This window comes from Atheta coriaria, unplaced genomic scaffold (assembly GCF_025399875.1).
Source record: "Atheta coriaria isolate IRGN ID8LTWV9N9 unplaced genomic scaffold, Caltech_Dcor_3.1 hic_scaffold_8_pilon, whole genome shotgun sequence".
NCBI classification, from domain to species: Eukaryota; Metazoa; Arthropoda; class Insecta; order Coleoptera; family Staphylinidae; genus Dalotia; species Dalotia coriaria.
This window is the reverse complement of record NW_027045450.1, coordinates 3733241-3755957: the sequence shown is the minus strand read 5'-3', so window position 1 is coordinate 3755957 and position 22717 is coordinate 3733241. Positions and strand designations below refer to the sequence as shown.

Sequence of the window (22717 nt, the reverse complement as noted above, 5' to 3'; positions counted from 1 at the left end):
GCGCGCACAATCGAAGCAATCCATGCCACGGCTGCGCGTTTTCATATGGGTTTCGCCCAGCCTACGGATAAACCCTTGTACACATCTCTTTCCTTCTGCACACGTACACAAACAGCCACTCACAGCATCATTCAGCAGTCGTACATCCACAACCTTCACAGCCCTCGAGTTGTGCAAACAGACTAAAATCAGATTTTTTTCATCTCGGCGCTGCCAACTGCTGCCGTTGCTTAGGTTTTCCTTGCTTAGCTTTCACGAACTGCGCGCGCGAAAATCTTAGTCATATCTATCGGTCCCGGCTGTGGCGCAAACAGGAAGGAAAAATAAAAGAAGATGAAATTTTTTTTCTTTAGTTTTAAACAAAACACACGAATTTTAAAGGTAAATTGATAGATAGAACCATGGGACACAATGACAATAAATTAGTCGATCAATTTAAACAACGCCAAGCGCTTTAATTGATTGAAAAAAATAAATCACGAGTTTTGCTTTAAACGGTCTATCGTTTATCATTACGCCGTTAAATTTGCTTGGGATTTTAGGGAAACATAAATTAGTTCCAGCTGCAGCCGTTTCTAAGCTGATAAACCAATTAATATTTATTTTAAAGGAAATATTATTTCACCAAAAGTAGTAATAACTATTTATTCAATTAATATGTAATTTAATAAGCAAAATATTTAAGTTTTATTGGTGTAGATTTAATTCCAACGAATTCCGAGTGAAATTGCTCAAACTTATACACTAAAAATATCTACATATAAATGAACCCGGTGTATTATGACAAAAATAAATCGGGCGGTCATAATAAACGCGCACGTTTCACGAGCAGCCGTTACGTCGCGCTAAACGTCGGCGGTGGCCGACGGCGGCGGCGGCGCCCCCGACATCCGCTGGGTCCGCAGCCGGCCGCCGGCCGCATTCGAAAACTTTCAAACATAACGTTGATTAATTATTTAAACATTCCCATTATAAGTTTTAATTAAATTATACACTGGTCAGCTAGACGCCGGGCGTGAATTTTTTTCTCTACTGCTGACCACTGAGACGATAGTAAATCGCACATGCATGTTGCTTCCAAAAACCAGCCAGACGTCCATGTGATGCGAACAAAGCTTCCACAACGACGTCAAAGCATCACCTAACGCCCAGCCGCCAGCTGCGGTGTGGTAATTATAAGAGCGCCGCACTTTTTTACTGAAATTTCCTAATTAAAGTTAAAGCTGAACGAATTAGACGAGAGTAGAAGACTGGATGTGTGTTTTCTTTTAAATATACCCCAGCGCGATAAAATATACATGTTTCTGCGTGAACATGGCTAATTTTAAAAAGTGTGTGTTTTTTTTTACAACTGAGGCGATTTAAATTGTTTCTGCGTAGCCAGGTGACACTTTTAAATTGACTTGTTACCTGGCTGCTGTGGTTAACTCTAATTAACGCAATTATTTAACTAAATACAAAAAAAATCTTTTGAAATTAATTGAATACACAAAGCGTTAATTAACACGAATTACATAACATTTAATTGAAAGTAAAGAAATAAAAAATACATTTTTTTATTTTTACGTGCAAAAGTTTGAGTTTATTTAATTTTCAAAATGTGACCAAACTTTATACGATATAATATTGTGTTTGCACACAATAGAAGTATCAGAAAAAGGAGCAAAATAAAATTGTCAATATATGGTACACAATTTCTGATTTGATTCGATTTCTTGCAGTCGGTGCAATCACACGCTACCTACCGAATGGCAAACATTCCGAGACCGCACCAAACGCGATATGAAATTAGTCGTAAAACATATAAAAGTGGTATGCGAGTCGTACGACCAATCGGGTGTGTCTCTGGCTATATTCATGAATATTCACTTGCGCGAATCGATTTTCAATTTCGTTTACGCGCGTCACGGCAGCTACATGATTTCTTCTAGATACGTTTATTGAAACACGCTCCATTCCCCATGCTTTTTATTATGTTTTGCACCCCTGGAGTCAACTAAAACAAAAATGCGCGCAAACAATAAACAGCAACACAATTCATTTTCGCTATGGTTCGATCTGCCGGCACGTTCGACTCGTATAACTAATCATTTTTGTTTCGTTTCGTTCTTAAGAGTAGGAAAACAGCCAAAAATTCCGCGTTGTTGTTTTATTACGAGTAGCATCACTCGTGTACGTTGGCAACGCATCGGGGAAAGTACGCATAGCGCGCATACATTTGAAATTTGCATAAAAAACGAAGAGTGGAGCGGCAAGGCTCAAGCATCGATTTATAAACGTCTCCGCCTTTCTGTCTATCTAACGCCTATTTGTTACGCCACAGGTCGCAAGTGCTTTTTCTTTCATTTTCGGTTTAATCCGAAAGTAACGAAAGTCATTTTTTAGCATCGCTCCCACCGCCTCAATAGAAAAACAATTTCAAGTTCATTTTCAGTAATTTTATAAACTAATTTTACTTTATTTTATTTATAACTACCTTTAAAGTTTGAATTGCTATTGGTCTTAAAAACTTAACAAACCGAATAGGCAGAAACCGACGGAGAAAAATGAATAATTGTCACGAAATGTTATTTTCAACATGGATGCGAACGATGTGAAAACGTAAAAGGGATATGAAAAGTAATCCGCTTAATACTCGGCCGCATTTCCATTTTCTCTGCAGCATAAAGACGAAGCGAACACTCGCCCTAATCGATTATACTTGTATTATATGCGAAGGAGTGGACGCGGTGGAGGCGCCGGGCGGCAATGATCGTTAGTGAGTGATTGTGAAGGAAGTTTAATGTTTAAAAAGACCATGTGCGCCGCGTGCGCAATTAGGGCCGATTTTATTTGGTCGTTTGCAATGAAAAGCAATGAAACGCCGGCCGAAAAACCAGCTCTAACTGATTATTTACTCGACACTCGTTAAATGTCCCACATAAATAACATTCGTACACCGAAAATAAATCTGCGCCGCGTCCGTTGTTATTTTCGTTAGCTTTTCGAATGCTCGGTTTGTTTTTATCACCTTGGAGTTGGTAAAAATAAATAAAAAATAAGATTTTAATATTTTCTATTCAAATTACAACAGTAACACACACAACACATAATATTTGCCAGCTCGGTTCGACAATAACGAAAATAATTATATAGTTTAGAGAAATCCAACAAATCATGACCGATGCGCTTCGAGTGTGAGCATCGCGTGGCGTTCAAGTGCGCGCTAAGAGCAAACGGGCAAACGCTGGAGGAAATGAAATTCCATTTTGGCATCCGCCGTCGTTTGGCTCGCGCGCGCACAACTTACAACTCGCAACACGAGCTGTAGCGCCTTCGTGGAAGATTTGCACGAAATGAGCGCGAGCAATGGCGCACGTACAAGTACCGAGCTGGAATGGACGCCGACACGTCAACGAACGATGAACAACCGAAGGCGTACTTTTGCTCGATAATAATGGAAGGCAAGCGTTGATTGTCGGAAGTCAACATTGAAAACGTTTCCATGCTTCTCGTGCAAACAGCATGGAACGTGACAATTTTTCTTAACGAAATCGCTGTGTATTTCATTTCGGAAGACTTCATTTGTTTTCCTATCGCACTAAGTAATTTTTAATTAGTGCCAAAAGCAGAAAATTGCATTTTGTATTGACAAATACAGAGATAAATTTATACATAACTAGCTGTTGCCCGCGACTTCGTTCCGGCAGTGTTTAATAAAAATGTAATTCGTTTTTACTCTCTTGTTCTAGACATACTCGTAGTAAGACTCAATTCTATCAATAAGATTAGCAATTTTAATTTAAAGCAATTAATTATATAAAGTTTTGTCAATAATGCACTTCAGCGCGACATCTCGAATTCAACTATTTAACTATAACTATGATTGAATCTCAATGTCAAATTTTATTCTATAGAAAAGAGCTGTTTTGAGGATTTTCCCGGCAATTATTCGAATTTTTCTCACCTTTTAAACCTTCCCTAGACCTCCACGAATAATTCAAGACCAAGATAAGATAAATCCGTTCAGCCGTTCTCGAGTTTTAGCGAGACTAACGAACAGCAATTCATTTATATATAGATTAGTTATAAATAAATATTTGCATTTAATGCCTAAAAACATGAAGTAAGAAGAAAAAAACTAAAAACTGAAAAATAAATATTAAATTTTAACAATTGGACCATGATCAGTTGAAATATTTGTTAACACTAGTCATTGCACATAAATTCAGTTCGTAAATTAGTTTTACACGGAATAAATCAGCTATAAATGGAATAAATACACAATTTATTTATGAAAATTTTCATTTTAAATTCAAAATACACAGAATTGATACATACATTCAAAATATTCTGCAACAAAACATTCGTTATTAGATAAAACACTGCAACTCGCCAGAGGGTAAAAATCTACCATCCTAACTGGTCCCCATGGACCGTTTACGGGTCCCCTTGACGTTCCCATTCTATTTTTTGCACGCAGCGGGTCGTGAAAAATCCGAATCTGATTAACAAAGTATACACAACAACGCGGCAGCAAACATGCACGGGTCTGAAGGACTTGCAAGTTATTAAGGTCCATAGTGGATGGGGTCGGGTAGAAAATGTAGAAAATGTAATATATGCTGGCGAGAACAATTAACATCTCATCGTCCTTAATTTTACCTTTGTTATAATGTGTTTACGACACAGCAGCTGCTATTAACAATTCGCTTTCTGTAAATTAAGCGAAACTATGAAATAACATAAATTTTCTGCGTGTTTACAGTTACACATTAAATATTTCTGATTTTTGTTAAAAAATAAATCAAAACCACAATATTTTCAGTTTAATCCACATTTGACGGATCAATAATTAAAATAATAATTGTGTTCATTAAAATTAATTAAAACAAACAAAAAGATCTGAATTTACCGGATAAAAATAACAAACGTGTCATGATATATAATTAATAATAAATAGATTAATGGTTTATTGTTTGCGACACGAGTGAATTGATGCGGTAGTTGATTTAAATATTGTTTGTTTGTCAGCGGAAAGCGATATGCACAATAGGTATAGCTAAACCATTCGTACAACGCGGGGTGCGGCAATATATCCCCGATCGGCACAACAATACGCCAGCGAGGCGAAACGTGCAGGGAGCACGGCGTAAACAAACAAAGACCAGTCAGCTGTGACGTGAGCAGGCGGGATCACAGGCATCTAGACGGCGGTGGCGGCGATGGTGGCGGCGGCTGCGACGTGCAGGTTCCTCTGAGTGCTCTCACCTCGAGCGCGGCGCGTGAGAGTGCTCGAAAATAGTTATTTTGAGTTAAATGGCCATATCTTTGTTTTCGGCCGGCGTTTCCGACAGATTGAATTGTGGCACAATCTATTATCGCATCCGACCGCGAATAAATAAATCTTGAAAGTAAAGGGACGTATATAGAATTATAGATTGTTTACGCTGGCGGCAGCAGCGTTGTGGGCATTCGACTCGCCCAGCGCTTTCGAGACACTTTGAACCCCATGGAATACGACGAACACGTTTATGATTTTAAGGAAGATATTGACTTCAATTTTCCAGATAACAATATACTCATGCGCCGCCATTACCCGACACCATCATTCCTCATCTTCCGCAACAGCTGTCACCCGTCGTAAAAAATCGCGGCGAGAAAAAGGTGTGCGAGACATTTGACGGCGAAACAACGTCTCCCTTCGCAAGAGAAAAAATCCTACACACACGCAGCGGACCAAATAAAAAACAAAGCAAATACACAAGCTTCGCGCACGGCTTCATAATAAACTTGAACAACATAATTTCTATTAATTAATACAAGCCAGTGGTGCTTGCAGTCGTCGTCACAATACGTTTCGTGACACAGCAGCAGGAAAAAAATGCTGTGCACGTTTATGCTGCGCCGTAACATCGTGTTTATTATATTAGCAAAAAAAGTTGTACAACAAAATTATCCCGGCCCCCCGTGTGAAAACGAGTAATAAACATAATACACGCATGTTGAACAGAATTTAATTTGCAATGCCGCGCTGCCACCAACGCTGCGTTTGTTATTTTTGAATTTACGCCGGACGGTTACAAGAGCTCGAGCGGTAGCAGCACGTATACTTCTTTTTGATTGTATTGTTTAATTTTATGAACATTAAAACGTTAACGTGGGTGCGTTCAAAACTTGAAAACGGTTCATCATGTTGTTTCATTCGGGATACAATAGAAGATATATTTAGACTGGTAGGTTGGGAAAACATATAAATTGTTAAAACAAACCGCATTTAATTAAACATAGATTAAATTGTGAATATATAAAAATTTCAATGAGAATACATCTGTTTTGTGGTTTTAGGGGTTTTATTTGGTGGTAACTAACAAATTTTATCATTTTTTTAATTAAAAAATTTAATTTTTTTAAATTTTTGGTTTAATTTGAGAATTTAAACTAAAGTGGGGTTATGTTATGTAAGCTACTTTTGTCCGGTTAATGCAATAAATGTTTTTCTGCTTGATTACGTCTGTGACAACATAAACTCGAACTAACAAGCAAGAAAATTGAAGAAACCCTCGCGCCAAATACCAAACGCAAACGTAATAAGCGAATATCACACAGGAAAGCGCGTTAAAAATATCTCCTCCTCACTTGACTAAGCAAGAGCTGCTCATAATCCATCGCTCACATCACTCGGCATGTCAGCGGCTGCGAGCATGCTTTTGCATGAGGCATTGCCGCTTTAGCAAACAGTCAGCGCGGCGTAACGATCCAAATGTAAGCATTAGCGACGCACGCGAACCAACGCGGAAGCTTATTAGCATATTTTCGATGCGCAATGTTTTCATGCATAATAAGAAACGCCGCCGGCTTTGTTTATAGATCTGTAAAGGCGCGCGCCGAGGCGACGCGCGACGTCTTGCACTTCGGCGCCGATTTGAAGACGCTGGGTTGACATGTGAAGCAGCGCCGACCCCTTGTTTGCGTTCCTATGTGCGTTACTTGAGAAATTTTCAATTGAATTAGGAAAGTATATAAGTACGTAGTTTTAGTGTGCGCCGCCGGATGTCTCGGGTAATTAATTTATCAAGTTTTGAGTTGCGCGAGCGCCGACGAGAGTAAAGTAGTCCAAATCGTTCGCGCCCCAAAACGACACCAGCACGTACCCGATATGTGAACGTCTTAAGTGATGTACTTTGGCATATCTTTAATACCGTAGAATTAAGAGGGGATTACATTAATGGATCATATTAACTTATTCTACATTTTTATTTTACTTAATATAAATTAATAATTTAAAAAAAAAAGAAAATATTGATTTAAAAGTCGATATTTTGTTACTTTGGTTAACTTTATCACTCACAACAAAATCAAAAAAATATTCGTGCTTATTTCGTGTCCCAATATTTGCACTTTTTTCGTCGTCGTTTCGTTGTCACGATTTCGTTTCATTTTATATTTATTAAACGCCTGGCGGACTTCGGTAAATGCACGCGTAAAAATATATACGCTTTTTTTATTCTCTCACTTTTACTTCTTATATTTATTTTTCTGCTTTTGGTCCGTGGGTACAGGTTGCAGGCGCTTTGTGCGACGCTCGCATGTGGTCGTATTTTACCTTCGGACGGTTTTCGTTTTATATTTGTTATATAAACGACTTGTTTTTTTCCTGCTTAGGAGGAAATCCCCAGAAAATAATATAAATATAAATTGAAAAAAAAGGAGCAGCGCATGTTCACGTAGTTTGCAGCTAACGTTTTCCCCATATTCAGAAATTAAAGAGCCGAATTCGTTCCGTTGAATCCATGCGGAGGCGCCGGGCACTCGTTTTGCCAATTTTCCAATGTGACACGCGCAGAAATATCCGCAGCTTGGTAAAGTAATCCGTTTTAGTACGGTTTAATTGTTCACTGTTTTACGATCGCCGTTCAAATTCGTCTCGAATCTCGCATCGCATGACAATAAACAAAATCGTTTAAAATAAGGATTTGTTGATGAACGTCTAGCACCGTGTAATAATCTTGCGCTTTCTGTGTGCACGCAAAGCGTATAAATTATTACCTCCACTTTGTGCGTTCACTCCGACACGAGAAAAACTTTGCGCGGAAAATTTAGATTTCCCGGTAACACAGGCAGGAAATATGCGACCAACCATAAAAATTAATCTTTATTTACATTTCCAGTTATTGCTATGTGCTACACATATAATTTTTTATTATATTTCCATGTTTCTATTAACTACGTGCACCTACATCGTGTAAAACAGAATTAAACACTGAATAATGATAAAATTCTTTCTTTTTATTACTTTGAACATTAAAACTTATATAACTAATCATTTTTCTCGCAGTAAATATACTTGCGAATATGTTTTGCGCATTTTTTTCAACCTGGCAGAAAAAAGCCAATAACACAATTATATTCTGACATGTTTTTGTGTTTGTGTCCATAAAAGGCTGGCGACACCTACGGCTTCCAAGAAATATATTTGGACGTTTCGATGTTCATGGGCGAAGCGAGTAGATTCGCTTTATATTCATAAATAAATATTTTCTCAGACGTAGGTGCGTCTTTCGTACTTTTTGCTTGCGCTTGCTTTTGTGAATATGTAAATGCTGTTTCATTTTATTGGCGAAAACCCGAAATGAATTCAGGACGTTTTTTGTCACGTCTTTCATCTTTTCGGTTTGCACGTCAACAACAACGGTGACACTTTTTTTCTCAGTTTCATTCAAATCCTGACGAAATTAATGTTTATACGTTGATATTCATTAACATTTACGAAAAATAGTTGTGTCTATGGTTGAATAATATTTATCAAAATAAAATAAAAGCAAAAGAAGTGAAATAAAATTCTTTTCCAAATTCAACCATTAAAACTTATTTCTGCTTGATGTCCGAACAAACATTGCTCGAGCCCGAACGTGCAGACGGAGAATTTTTCATTGGAGAAAATGGAAAAATAACAAGTGCAAACATCTAATTGAAACTAGAAAAACACGCCCGCTGTGCTCTGCTCAGTTGAATTATTTCTACAAGTAATTACTCCTAATGATTTCTGAATGCGTTCATGCTCATCGCATAAAATAAAAATTCTGTAAAACTATTTGTAGTCTGATAGAAGATGGCAAAAATTCCGTAGTAAAATAAAAATCATTTTTTGTTCAGTACGCAAATTCACAATGTTTGTGGTCACTGGAAAAGACTGGATGATGCATGCTTTTGTTTGCTAACAAATACTACATATACTAGGTCGAAGGTATTTGCGTTGATCCTCTAAAAAGAAAATTCAAACTCAAACGCGCACGTACACAATCATGCCCAGAACCAAAGCACTAGCAAGCGCATCTTTCAATCAACAATGTATCATCCTTTAGTGTCCTGCGCTTGTCACGAAATGGATCAGAGATTTATCTGCTCGCAGCTGGCGCGAGTGCGACGCTCACTGAGGCTTGGAGCGTCCTTTGACAACGACGCATTCGCCCGCCGAACGCCGTACACAGTAATAAAGATTAAATTTTATAGTATGCACCACTAGCGACGGCAATAACGAAATAGCACAACGGCGACGTTATAGCGCAAGCAAAGGCTTGCAGAAACGGGGATAAAGGCAAAGACTGTGTCCTGGGACGCCCACATACCGGGTGCGTAAATCTACGTTATAAATCGATACGATTTCAGCCGCAGCAAGCAAACATTTATGAAGTCCACCCTCGGCTACTTCAATGTGAAGTTCATTTTTACTCGAGCTGCTGCCAAATCTACCAAAGCATGCTTGAAATAATTTCGATTGCGGCATGGTGTGCCCAGTATACTGTTAACCTAGGATTTCTGTAGATTCAGCACAATAGACCTTGGCAAATCGTGCTCAGTGCTCAGTTTCGCGGCGAGAAGGAACCGCCAGCAAACGTACGAGCAAAGAGAAAATTTCACCATTTCGGCGTGTATATCCGAGGAGGCAATTCGAAAATGTTGCTTGCAAAACGTTGCAAAGCGCCGACCTAATCTACTAGACGTTGTGTAATTCGAAATGATGTTGGTTTTCTTATCGTCGGGGGTTGCCGATTCGACTATTGAAATAAAGAAGCAGTTTGCTTTATGGAATCATAAGTAGGTATATATAATCGAATGAGAGAAATCAGATTTTCAAGCATGAGCGGAATACTGACTGAACCATTTTGCGAAGGGCACGTAATGCAGCGTGTAAGTATGATAAAAAAAATAAGAAACGATGAAAGGACGTATGGCGAACAGCGTGTGACTGTCAAATTGGTCTCTAATATTTAAAGTAATATTTATTTTACTTCAAAAGTGAAATAATTATCATTGGGATTTTTTTTTTCTTTTTTGATCATTAAATATGCATAAAAGTTTATGACGCATTCCAGACGCATAAAAAAATAAAAAGATATAAAGTTTAGAAATGCGGCAGTTTAAACTCGAAATTCATTTATATTGAGCGCTCAAATGTGCTATTTGTCTCAAGTTGGCTCATTTCAGCGCACTCATTCGACGTACATTGACGTGATAGTATTTCACAAAACAGATTGCATCCGTTGATGTGCGAATCGTAAGTCGGTGTCAGGGATAATAGGCCATAATGTTGCGCAAGTGAAAAATATTAGCGCAAATAGCCGAATCGATAAAAACACGGATTTTTTGCGGCGCGTAAATACACCTAGAAACAACGTAAATGTTGGCGCATTAAAAGTTTAAAAAAAAGTCAAACAGCGAGGCAATATTTATTGTTGCATCGACCATTTCAGTTTCAACTTGGGATTTTATAGAAGCTTTATGCATAGGCTTCCATTGTCCATTGTTGTTTAATGGGACGCGAGCGCTCAGTATCGGAATGCGCATTCGCTTGTCAATGCAAAGTGCTCAACACTAGAAGAGCCGCGATGCATTTGCAGCATGCAAAATGCACACGAAAAATGCAATTCAGACGGCAGACGAAAATTTCCCTATCCGAGCTTTCCTATTCCGCTTGTCGGTGAGTAGGTAACGTTGACGGATTCGCGAACGAAACACGTGAATCGAACAAAACAAAACAAAGTATGAAGCACTGTGAGTTAGAGACGAAAGGCAACGGCGCATTCTTACCTTGAAGTTGCGCGCTGGCAAAAAGGCGAGATGATAATAACGCAAGTCTATTGAGACGACATCCCCGAGGACATCAAGGACGGATGGCTTTCGGCTTTGTGCTGCAAAAGAACAAAAACATAATGAAATCCAAGAAAGAACTCATTATAGCAACTTGAGCGCGCAACGCGAACAACGCAAACGAAAACGCACGTAAAACATAAAACGTAAAACCCGCGCTCTTTGGTGAAAAATTGCAACAGTTCCACAGAGCGTTCTTAAAACATGCTTTGTATTTGCTTTCGCAATTCGCTGGGCTTGAATAATGCGCATAATTAGCAACATCATATTGTTATCCATCAAATCTCTGTACTCATGTAATGGATTGAATATAATTTCAAACTAAATAACGAATTCGATGCTGGTTAATAGTTTTAACAAAACTTCTGCGATTGGTATAAATTTCAAATGCAATATGAAATCATTTCGAGTGTAGTGTTATACGTAATTTAATCAAGGGTTGTAACAAAACACCTCTTTGAAAAATTATCAAACATATTTTTTATTAAAAACGTATGCACGCACAAATACATTGTGATATGATGTAATGTTTTGAATTCGTGATTAAACAACAAGTATGCTGATGGATGAATTTAGCTATGTTGCATTATAACCAACGCGCACGCTATTATGCTAACCCTTTTATTAAAAGATTACTAATCCGTGTTATTAGGTATAATTAAGGCGTATGGTGCTGATGATTAGATGAAATTACCCGATGAGTGTAATAATTTCAAGTAAATCGTGTCAGAGATAAGAATTTTAATATTTAAATTTTACAAAAAGAAAAATAAAATAGTGACACTCTGTATATACCTATTAATTTAGTTTTTAGTTTCAATTTAATACAATTTTTATTTTTTAAATAATTTATGCGTGGAAATAAATTATTTGAGTTAATAAAAAACTGTATCAATTGAAACTATCTTGTTTACGTTTAATGGTCTCACAAATCTTGGAAAATATATTCTTTTAACTTACGCAAAAACAAAACTAACGCAAAGACGCACTAAGGAAACAGGCAACCTCCGGGCTTGAAGCTCCGTGGAAAGTTTATTAAAAATTAAAACTTACTGCCACGGAAAATCGCGAAATTGTAAAATAGAGAAGCTGCGCACAGTCCGCAAGTGTGTAGTCGTTATAGCACGACACCGGATACACCAATGGCAAAATATGCACGCTGACAACGCTGAAAGCAAACGCAACAAAAAAAAAACGCAACTGCGCTGTCGCTGCAATGAAATAGTTAAATCGCAGCGATGTACGCGACCAGCGCGTAAACGGAAATAATGGCGCTCGCCAGTTGTGTATAAATACTTAAATGACCACCGTGTTTATCCGTGACAAACGGCGGTGGAAAGGTTGGCGCTACCGCACATTGTGATATATTAATTTACAAAAGTTTAATAAAAGCGTCGCTTTCTTACAAGAACTAAGCCAAGTGATTTTCCAGGCAGTGACGTCGTCGGGGGCATCCATAAATTGCATTATTAACTCATGACCGCTTCGCGGGGTGCACCGCTCACGACAAATACCCTTCTACGCTTTCAGAGGAATATATTTATTCAGCAGGAGCGGAGAATGCAGTCTATTGAATACTTGTGTCGAAATTGGCAACAATAAACATGCTGCGCGCTGCATGGTACTCCTGGAAATATACAAGCGTTTCGTAATAAAATTACCAATCATTAAAGCTAATTGCTCGTCAAACATCAATAATTAGTCGAAAGTCTTGTTAAGCGTCACACGTGCGCGAGTATGTTAATAGTTCATTGAATATTGAATGAGGCAAATACATGCTGAACATTTAACGCGTCGAGACGTAATTATTGCAAATGTTTCTTAATTAACAAACGTGTCAATTGTTTAAATTGACAATTTTTTTATTCCGAACTTGATAAAAATAAAAAATAAGAAATTCCGTTGTTTTTTTTGTACGCTATCATATATTTATCGTGTTGGCATGTTGTACGCGTACGACATTAACTTATTAAATGCCATGATGACATAAATTTCATCGTGTCACTTGGTTAACATGAGCGGTTAACGTTTAGCAATGCTAATCATCTTGGAATGTGTCCAATAAACATGAACGCCGAACGCGAGCGCGAACTACTGAATAAGCAGTTGACGACGAGCGCTAGAGACGCCAAAAACTAGAAAGGAAGCAGCAAAACCGCGCGCCGGATGGCGAAAGAAAATATATTATACATGTTTATACAAATTGAACAAAAAGGCCTCGCCACATAATGCGCCCTGGCGAAAACCAGCCGACTCGAAGTCATATCTAACGAGTTCGAAGCGATAGAGATTGATGCGCGTTCCGATGTGAAAGTTATATGAATGATTATAGGAGAGATATCGTGCGTCGATGGATGGTTTCATCACCTACGGATCGATTTTATCGGTTTTCACCGCAGCCAATGCGCCAAAATTATTCAAATTTCATTATTGCATAGTTAATACACAATTTTATCAACAGAGGGCGATAGTTGTCTCAAAATTTTATTAAAATTCCAAGATTCCAAAATTTAATTATTTTTTAATTTTATTAGAGCTCTAGGAGTTGAATGAAACTATCTGTGAGCAATTAAAATGACAAAGCGATTGTAACAAAACTCCTAATAGGGTCTAAAGACTAAAGCAACCGAAACGCATGTATCAATAGAATAATAACAGCAATTTGGTCATTAAGGGCTAACACACTTAATTAATATGATCAATAACGGCGATTATCTGATATCCAAGGTCCGTGATTAAATCGCTAAGCACGCAGATGAATCCCGCTGGACAAGGAGCGTAATGGTGAGAGGCGAGATGCACAAAGCGCAAAAGGCTGGCCGGAAGTAAACCCAAGACTGAAAATGACGCGTTTGCCGGCGACCTAGGACATAATAATATTCGTGTTGGCGACACGCTCAAAGCTGTCTTGTCCCATCGACGACACCTTCTGCGCTCAGTCGCCTATCACCGCATCCGTTTTACTCGCGTTACGCGCGTACAAAAGGGCAATTTGTATACACACATCCTTTGTTTAATGTTAATGTGCTTCACGTCGTCCTCTACTAATGTAAACAATAACAGACTTAAACCGGTCATTACCAGCGCAATATTTATTGCGGTCAAAAAGTTTCTATCCCACAAAAACTATCATTTTACTAAACGTGGATTAATTAAAAGCTTAGTGAGAGAATTTATTCAACGCAGGCAAAAATTGTATTTATATTTAATTCCATTGTTGGGACAAGTGATTGTTGAATTGGGGAAACAAGCCCCAGTGTTATTTTAATGCCTCGTGCGCATTGCGATGTATCATGCGCAGGATATTTTTGTATGCAAGAAACGCGCGCCCAGCCCAGCCCAGCCACCGGCCACCGGATGTTTTTTCAATTACATTTCCGATGATTCTCCGCGTACGTAAATGAGGTCGCCGCGAAATTGCATTAAAACTTTCCAGTCATGGAGTGCGCCCGGCGGGTAATTCGTTTAATAATTACTTCAAAGTAAAAATAAATGAATGACCAAATCGGATTAACGCGTGCGCGCACGACCGGCTTAATCTAGTTCGTTTAGCAAACATACCATGCGCGAGCGCCGATACAGATTAATATCATCACATGTACAAGAGGGTTGTGATAAAGAGGAAGTCATTTTTTCCAATAAATATTCAATTTGTCGATGAGATACTTTTATTTTTTTTATTTTTTTGTTAAACGGTGAAATAATTGTTTGAAAAATAATTACGGACTATGACATTGCATGTTTCGATTCTTTTAATTAAGTGCAGCAAGTGTTCCGGTAAGTTGGCGATGATCGATGGTAGTTGCGCGTGCGAAAACTCTCGTTTTAATTGTCTTCGCCGCTCGCCTGCAAAACGTTAACAATTTTATGCAAGACAATGCTCCGAAACGAATCATTTCCCCCACTTTTTCAGTAGCAAAACGTGAATTTAAGAATAAGAATTAAAAAGAACAAGAAACTTGCAAACAGCGTTGGAAAAATTTCCTCCAATGCTTATCGTACAGTTAATTGGATTGAAGTCTTAGGAGAAATGGACAATCGCGGTGTGAGAGTGCACGTCGACAGAATAAGAATCCAAACTTGCTCCGCCGGATGTGCGCCTAATAAGCCACTCCCGAAGAAATCCAATTTTTTATGCAAACTAGTTCCTCCTGCTGCAGCAGCAGGGAGTAAAAAATTGCCGAATGCAAATCTGGCTGTGCTGGTTTGCATAGTTGAAGCGAAATAAACGCGTGAATAAACGCCGTATGTCATCCCACGATTTCACTGTTGTGCAGTCGTCGAATCATAACATCGCACAGCGTGCGTTGATGCAAAAATTAATTCGTATCAATCTCTTCGCTCATTGTTGAAATGTTTGCGGCGCGGCGAGATAGGGAAACACAATATGTAAACGCAAAATACACATTGTGATACGTAGCAAGTCAACCCATAGCATAGATTGAGTATCAATTTTTTTTTCTTTTTTTTGGTGATGAAAATAAACGAAATTGAAAGAAAAAAATATAAATTCACACATGATGGCTTATAATACATTAAATATATAAAATATTTAGCAACAGATATTAGCTTGCGGGTAGAATTTAATTCTTGCCTTCTAAAATTCTCGCACAGCTAAGAATTACACCAAAGTCAGCCATGCATTTCATAATTCATCAGCGAGGCGGGTTGCAAAAGGGTTTAATTGAAACGTGAGCGTGCAAAGGCGCGCGAGGTGTGCGCACACTCACAAGAGTAATACGTAATAACAAAATTATTCACAATTAAATGTCATTAGAGTAAATTATCGCGGCGTCACGGCAGCCGAGCGGTTCACGCACTTCAGTGCGTCGATTTGAGGCCCGAGGGGCGGATAACCCGCTTCTCTGCTTCTGCTTCTGGCTTATCAGTTGCTACGCACACGGGGCGCGCCCTCACAACAATTTTTTAATTAAGAATTTAGCTAACCAACTTTCTCCCTTTGGTTTTATTAAAAATTAAACACGACCGGGACTGTCCGTTTAAAATGAAAGAACGCTTCGAGAAGCATTCGGGCTGGATGCGGCGGCGGCCATCTCCATCGCGATAGGGCGGAAGGAAGTTTGCAAATTTCGTGTCGTGCTTGTCATTCGCCCGGTTGACTCGATTAGGAAAAGTTTAACCTCGGCGGGTTATTAGCTTTCGCGGTCTCGAATGATGGCGGCGCCGGTGGGAATCCACGGCACACCGGTTACCGTTACCATGGCGGTTATGACATGGCGGGCGTCGTAGTGTCGGGTGGAAACGGCACGTGTACGACGGTGGGTATTATTCAGGTGATTTACATTGATTCACAACTGATATCGGCATAAACCAATGAGATATCAACGTATTTAAGTAAGTGTTAATGCAGATGTTGTTTTATCCGTGTGAAATTGCTATCAAATGCATAAAAAGTGCAACAGATGACAATTTATGCCAGATTTATCCGTTTGGCATGAGTATTGATTAAATCATTAGCCAATGCAACTAACGGCGTTTTGATTGTCGCCTCGGAGAAAGTCTGACATCTAATAGAGGCTGGGATTTTGGAAACTGGAATCTGCCTGAGTGAAGGCCATGCCGGAGGCGGAGGCGGCGGCGGCGGCGGACCGTGCGCTGCAAACGTTCGCGTCCAACTAGGGACCGATAAATTAAAGTTTGTTAGTGGGCGGAGAGGCGGTGGCTGAAAAGGAGCCAGAGAATTATTTGGAAATTCGCGCATAAATCCGTTCCACTCGTTGAACACTGACAATCTCAATCCTCATTTGCCACCGACACGTTTCCAGGCGCGCACACGTCAAGCGAGCGGAATATGTTTTATTATCGAGTTAACAATATTACGTCGAAGGACGAAGGGAAAATGTTACGCGTGTTGGAATTGAAAGCGTTTATATTTTGGCTACGATTCTGGGAAATTCTATTCATGTATTTTAACAAAAAAATAAAGTAAATAGATTCAGTAGGTTGCCCGGCGCCTTCACCTGAAGTCATCAAATACCGAAACTTAGCGACAATTGCGTTCGCCTTCTCACCCTTGTGTAAACATAAGCTTCCATGCTTTACGCATGTAATAATATACGCGCTTGATGATCGTATGAATGCACTCGGCGGTTTGCCACAACCCGCCACGTTTCGTTGTGTTTTTCCACTTTGTCTTCGCGTGCATGAATAAGTGTCCTCGCTTTTTGTGTAAACGAGTCGTTCCCGGGGCCGCGCGACGATGGTGGAGGCGCGGAAGCCGGGGAAGCAGAAAAGATAAAGAAAACAGAAAACGGTGGATATTTTACATTTTCATTCCATTTGCTCTACTTTGCAGAAATATGCTTTTTCGGTCCGGCGTCTACGCCATGCTGTGCGTGTGTATACGTACCCTTTTAAGTTTAGGCAGTACATATATTCCTTTAAATTTCAAATGACCTAGCATAAAATATCGCTTTTCTCCGTCTCGGCATTTTTCATACAAATTGAGACAAAACAAACAAAATCGGCCATTTTCTTATTTCCTCTTGAAGTAACACACATACGAATATGCACCGCAGCTAGTGGGAAATGGAATGAAAACGGGCGTAAACAGGCGCTTGTTTTTCAGCAGAAAGGGTCCTTGTTACCGAAACGTGCTGGGCTACAATTGTGATGTGAAAGCTAACTATTATGTGTGAAAACGTACACAAACAAAAACAAAACAAAAAGTTTGCGATTAAAATTTCAATACTGAAAAAATCGACAGGGATTTTTGACGACGGACGTGGTGACCTTTTGTCTAGGCCTCACAAAATCATCACACTTGATTTTACCAAGCCGATGACGGTGGGCGAGTCAAAACCAACAAAAAATTCATTCATTTTGTAATGATAAATTACACATCTGTGTCTCAGAGAGAAAAAAGAATCAAGATCAAAAGGATAAATCAACATATATAATGGAGGAAACCCTTTTAAGATGATATATTGCTACTCACTGCCCGAATTAATTTCGTTAAGATTTATTAGGCTGGCGAGCACCGACGGGAAACCAAACAAGAAAAATTGTTTGGACGAAGCGCAGGCTTGCTGGTTGCGTTGCGACCGCGATGATAATTTAATGATATAAATGAGATGAAGCAAAGAGAAAAAAGAGGGCAGAGAAAAATTTAACTCAATAAAATTTCTCATTCACATTTGTTTTAATACAATAATTTAAATATTTTAAATTCAAGAAAAAGTTAAGTCAAAATTTAAGTCAATTTTAACAATAAACACGTTGAAGCTGTTTTGTAAGTTGTGCGGTATTAAATATAGATGAAATTATTTTCACCTGTTCGACATTTCCATAACATACAATAATTATATTTCGGCCGAAATGAAAAAAATCAGCGCAAGCGTTTCAAATCCAGTGAATTGTCATTAAAAATAGACGGGCAGGCAACAACAAAGATATTTGCATTATCCATATAGGTGGTTAACAAGGTAAAGTCGAAATGCGTATTTCCACCAACCTGCCCCACGGGGTTAGCTATAATTCGTGCGGTCGTAAAACGTATAATTGCGTTACCTGCAACCGAGCGCGTAATCGTAATACGAGTCGATGTACGCCATAAATAATTATCGCACAACGTTTCTTTTCACTTTTTTGATGGTAAACGTTTAGTTTAATAATAAAACCTCGAAATCCACTTTAAACCACCTTGATTCGAGTTATTTGTACTGCTATCCGATAGCAAACAGCGCCTCCACCAAAAGGAATAATTCCACCATCATTCTAGCCAGACAATGCAATGCTGTGGCAAAGCGAGACGACCGCAAACGATTGAGATAAGATCCCATTTCGGGCGTCCCAGCATCAAGACGAGGATGCACGCGCCGCAGACGAAGACGCGATTAAATATCCAGAGATAATACGCGAACATTAAGATGTTTTTGTCGACGGGATGTGCGATGTGGGTTAGTACGCGTGTCACGAATGAATGTTTCAACATTAACTAAGATGTTTTGCTGGCACACTGGGGACGATTAACAAATCATATAACAAGGCGCGATTCATTTATTACCGTGTTACTCCAACATGGTTTTTTTTTCTCTCCTGGAAGCTTGATGTAGGTCTCCAGCATCCGGGCAGATTCAATCTTATTAATTGTTAATAATTCATCAAACCGCAGAGTGCAATCAATTCTTAGAGTCGTTACTTTTCTTTTCTGTTTTTAATGAAACGATTTAAAATTTTTCGGTCTGAAACGTGCAAGCAACTTATCATTTTGCATACAAAGCCCCCGGACTTACCGTCGCCAACGGGCAACTCTTCGATGTGTAAAGAAGGGGAGTATATGCATGAAATTCGTGTAAAAACACAGCCGTGGGATTGCGTGGAAAGCAGGGTTTTTGGCGTCGCATCGCGGGAAGCCAAAAATTACGATCGGCCCGAATGAAAAAACTTCTTGAATATTAAACCCGCTTAATTAACTCCGCGAGTCCGCAATGATTTATTCGCATTTTTATCAAATAATGCACACGAGAGGAAAAAAAGCACATAAAACACCAACATCTACACTTTAAGCGCGCGGAAATACCAAAAAATATCGCCAGCGGATTGAAATTCGAAATGCATAATGAAGCCGACAAATGATAATGTAGTATGCTTTAATTATTTCAGTTAAAATCGACCACTATGCAAAGAGCTACTTATATACGCGAGCGCATTAGCAAATAAATTCGATAATTCCGCAGCTGTGGAATCAATAATCATGTAATAAATTGCATTTAATTTAATTCAATTTTACATCTGCATTGACGGCCAAATGAATACACGAGTATCAATTCAATTATAGAATATATTTATTTATGTAGATATACGCTTTTCAATGCCGTAATGCGCCATATTATTTTACGCCAGCCCGAATGGAAAATGTATGGATACAAATTCGTTCATTAGAGTTTTCGAGCGCTGGATATAATTAAAAAGAAGAATGCTTCAGCTTTTGTTTGTGTTGGTGCTTATGCATAGTGCAAAAAGAAAACACCAAATAGGGAGCGGTGCAATTAGGAGATTTTTCGTTATGTGCTGCGCGAGATTCGTTTTAAAAAGCGTTCACACTTCGCTTCCGCGCGCCGGATTAATAAGAAAAACCATTTAGCGTGCTGAAAATGTTGCGCCTGCGGCGGTATTTTGCTCCCCGATTATTCTTCGATGGTATTTGAAAAACTTGCTAAGGAGTTTTTGTTGCCGTATTAAATTTAAATGCCACTTTACTCACATTGTGTTCAACTCTTGTAATGCTTCTGCAATTATCACAATAATTTAGATGATATTTATTCATTTTATAGAATTTACTAGTCTTAAATTAAGACGTTAATCAAGTCAAGCAATGAAAAATGAAGAGACTTTATCTGTAAATAGTTTTATTTACATACTAATCGCAAAAAAATGTTAAGAAAATGCAAGAATGTAAACCTTGGCGATGGTGACGGTGACGCTGAAACTTGATGAGTTTTAGGGACATTAATCATAATTAAGACGGTGCCGGAACATTTTTGTTCGAAAGTTTCCACTCAAGTTATTTTTCCCGCGAGCTTGGCAGCCGATTAAGCGTTCGATGCCGCCTAATGCAACTTCGGCGAACAATGTGTTCATCAATATTCATTGCTAGAGTTACTGATAGTTACTGATAATTGAAATCGGAGCGCTTCGATGCACAGAACACAATTCCAATAACCAGCAAATGACACAAAGTGTAGTGTTGTGTTTATTAATAATTTTCTAATTATTCCATCAAACAATACGGTAATGTTTTGTTGTTTTTTATGTTAAAATTTGTTTTTCTTTAAAAATTAGTAAAAAATCATGTTAAATTAATAATGTTTACAGTCAGTATACAGATACATAGAATGATGTATTGGGGAAAACAAGGTGACAAGGTGTTAGGTAGATGTTTGCATATTATTTCGGGCCAACAGGATATTAGGCAGAGTATCGTAATGTGCAAATATCTTGGCGAATATTTTGCACCTACAGGGCGATATACATGCGTGTTACCCCGCAGGGGGGCATATTAACGTGTGAGATTTAATCCGGGTGTGAACAATAACGCGCAAAACCCTTGCCATCGCTATTGTTGTTGTTGTTGTTGTTATCATCCTACAAAGAAACGTCGCATTTTTTGCTCGGGTTGCTTGCGGTACGTAAAAACCTGCACCGAAAATTACAAAACGTATTTTTTTCTCTCATATTTATTATGCCCCTTTCTGTACGCATATTTTTGGCTCTTCTTTGAATAGATATTTCCAAAGGCTATTTAATTAACGAAATTTTTGTGCACGCTTGCGGAAATGAAAAATACCAAATATGTGCCCGAAAATCGAGTTTACGACGCATAACGAAATTTGTACACCAGTGCCATGCACATGCGACGCTCTCATGCATGTGGCTGCTATATGAAAAGCAGGTCAGGTGGAACCGCCGCAATGGGTAGCGCGCAAATCAAATTTCGGTCCGACGCCAAACTTCGGGGCCGAGTTTTTAATCTTTACGAAGCGCACAAGAAGTTTGACATTGACTTTCGTTTTCTTACGCGTCTACAGAGGACGTGCTGCCCCCTTTTTTTCTTCCTCTTCGTTTAACTCTGAGATTTTCGCCAGACGTCGGCTTTCTTTCATCGATGGCGCAGTGGAGGTATATCTAATCTACGGATCAGATAAATCCGAACAGCTTAAATCACTAAGCTAAATAAATAGTGGGGGAGTTTATAAGTGCAACCAGCAATAAAAATAATAATGCTCAAATCTTTTGATAGCGACTGGTCTGTGCAATAACCGTTCATCGAATACGGAAGGGCGATTAATAAAATATCACGAATGCATACAAAGTGAAAAGAATTAAATTTAAACAAAAATTTATTCATCATTTAATCATTTATTTTGACGCCAAATGATTTTGGTAGTTTTTATGTAATAAAATACAAAAGAACTGCAAAAGAACATTTGTACACCATGGAAAATAGAGCAGTGAATGTACCTCTGCTTTGAATGCCCTGTATGCACGAGAAGCTTTTCATTTCGGCCGTTTTTATGCTAGTTTACCGCAGTAGTGGTCGGTGTACATACGATGCAAAAAGTGCTCACATAGTTTTTGTCCAAATGACGCAGATCTATGTGGTAGGGATCGCAAATAAAACGATCTATAGCGAGTCCTTTTACGACTTTGCTTTTTTTATTAATCATCGCAGTTTATAGGCTATCTGCGCGCCGCTCAGCCTAGAATGGTAATTAAAATATTGGTTGTCTACAAATATCGTAAAACCGCCTCACATTGTGAGTAAAAAACTGCACATGTTGGTTGATATCAAACAACATTTACTGCTATGATGTCACTCGCCACTCACGCACGTAAACAACAAAGAATTATATTTCATGCATGTTGGTAATTATAAGCCCTTGGTATTATTGTGGTGGCGGCGTATTATTGTTAATTATGTGGTGATGTAGATCAAAGATATACGATATGGGTACGCGTGGGACGACAAACATAACTTACTTACTCGTAAGGAGAGTGAATGTTGGTGGAAACAACATCATTTGTAATTGATTCTACAAGTGTGGGCAAGTAAACATTAACTGCT

At 38.7% G+C, this 22717-nt stretch overlaps 1 protein-coding gene and 1 long non-coding RNA gene across 4 annotated transcripts in view; one reads left to right on the top strand and one right to left on the bottom strand.

Moving 5' to 3' along the window:
* Positions 1 to 12285, bottom strand: part of LOC135797205 (uncharacterized) — a 39093-nt gene extending 26808 nt beyond the window's left edge. Inside the window, exons 1-2 of the long non-coding RNA XR_010549492.1 lie at positions 12091 to 12285; positions 11071 to 11171 (exon numbers count right to left, since the gene is read on the bottom strand). This is a non-coding gene — a long non-coding RNA (uncharacterized lncRNA). The remainder of the gene's footprint in view (positions 1 to 11070; positions 11172 to 12090) is intronic.
* The window catches only part of Ptp99A (Protein tyrosine phosphatase 99A), a 102461-nt gene that overhangs the window by 40647 nt on the left and 39097 nt on the right, over positions 1 to 22717 (top strand). The gene's annotated exons all lie outside the window — the stretch shown is intronic.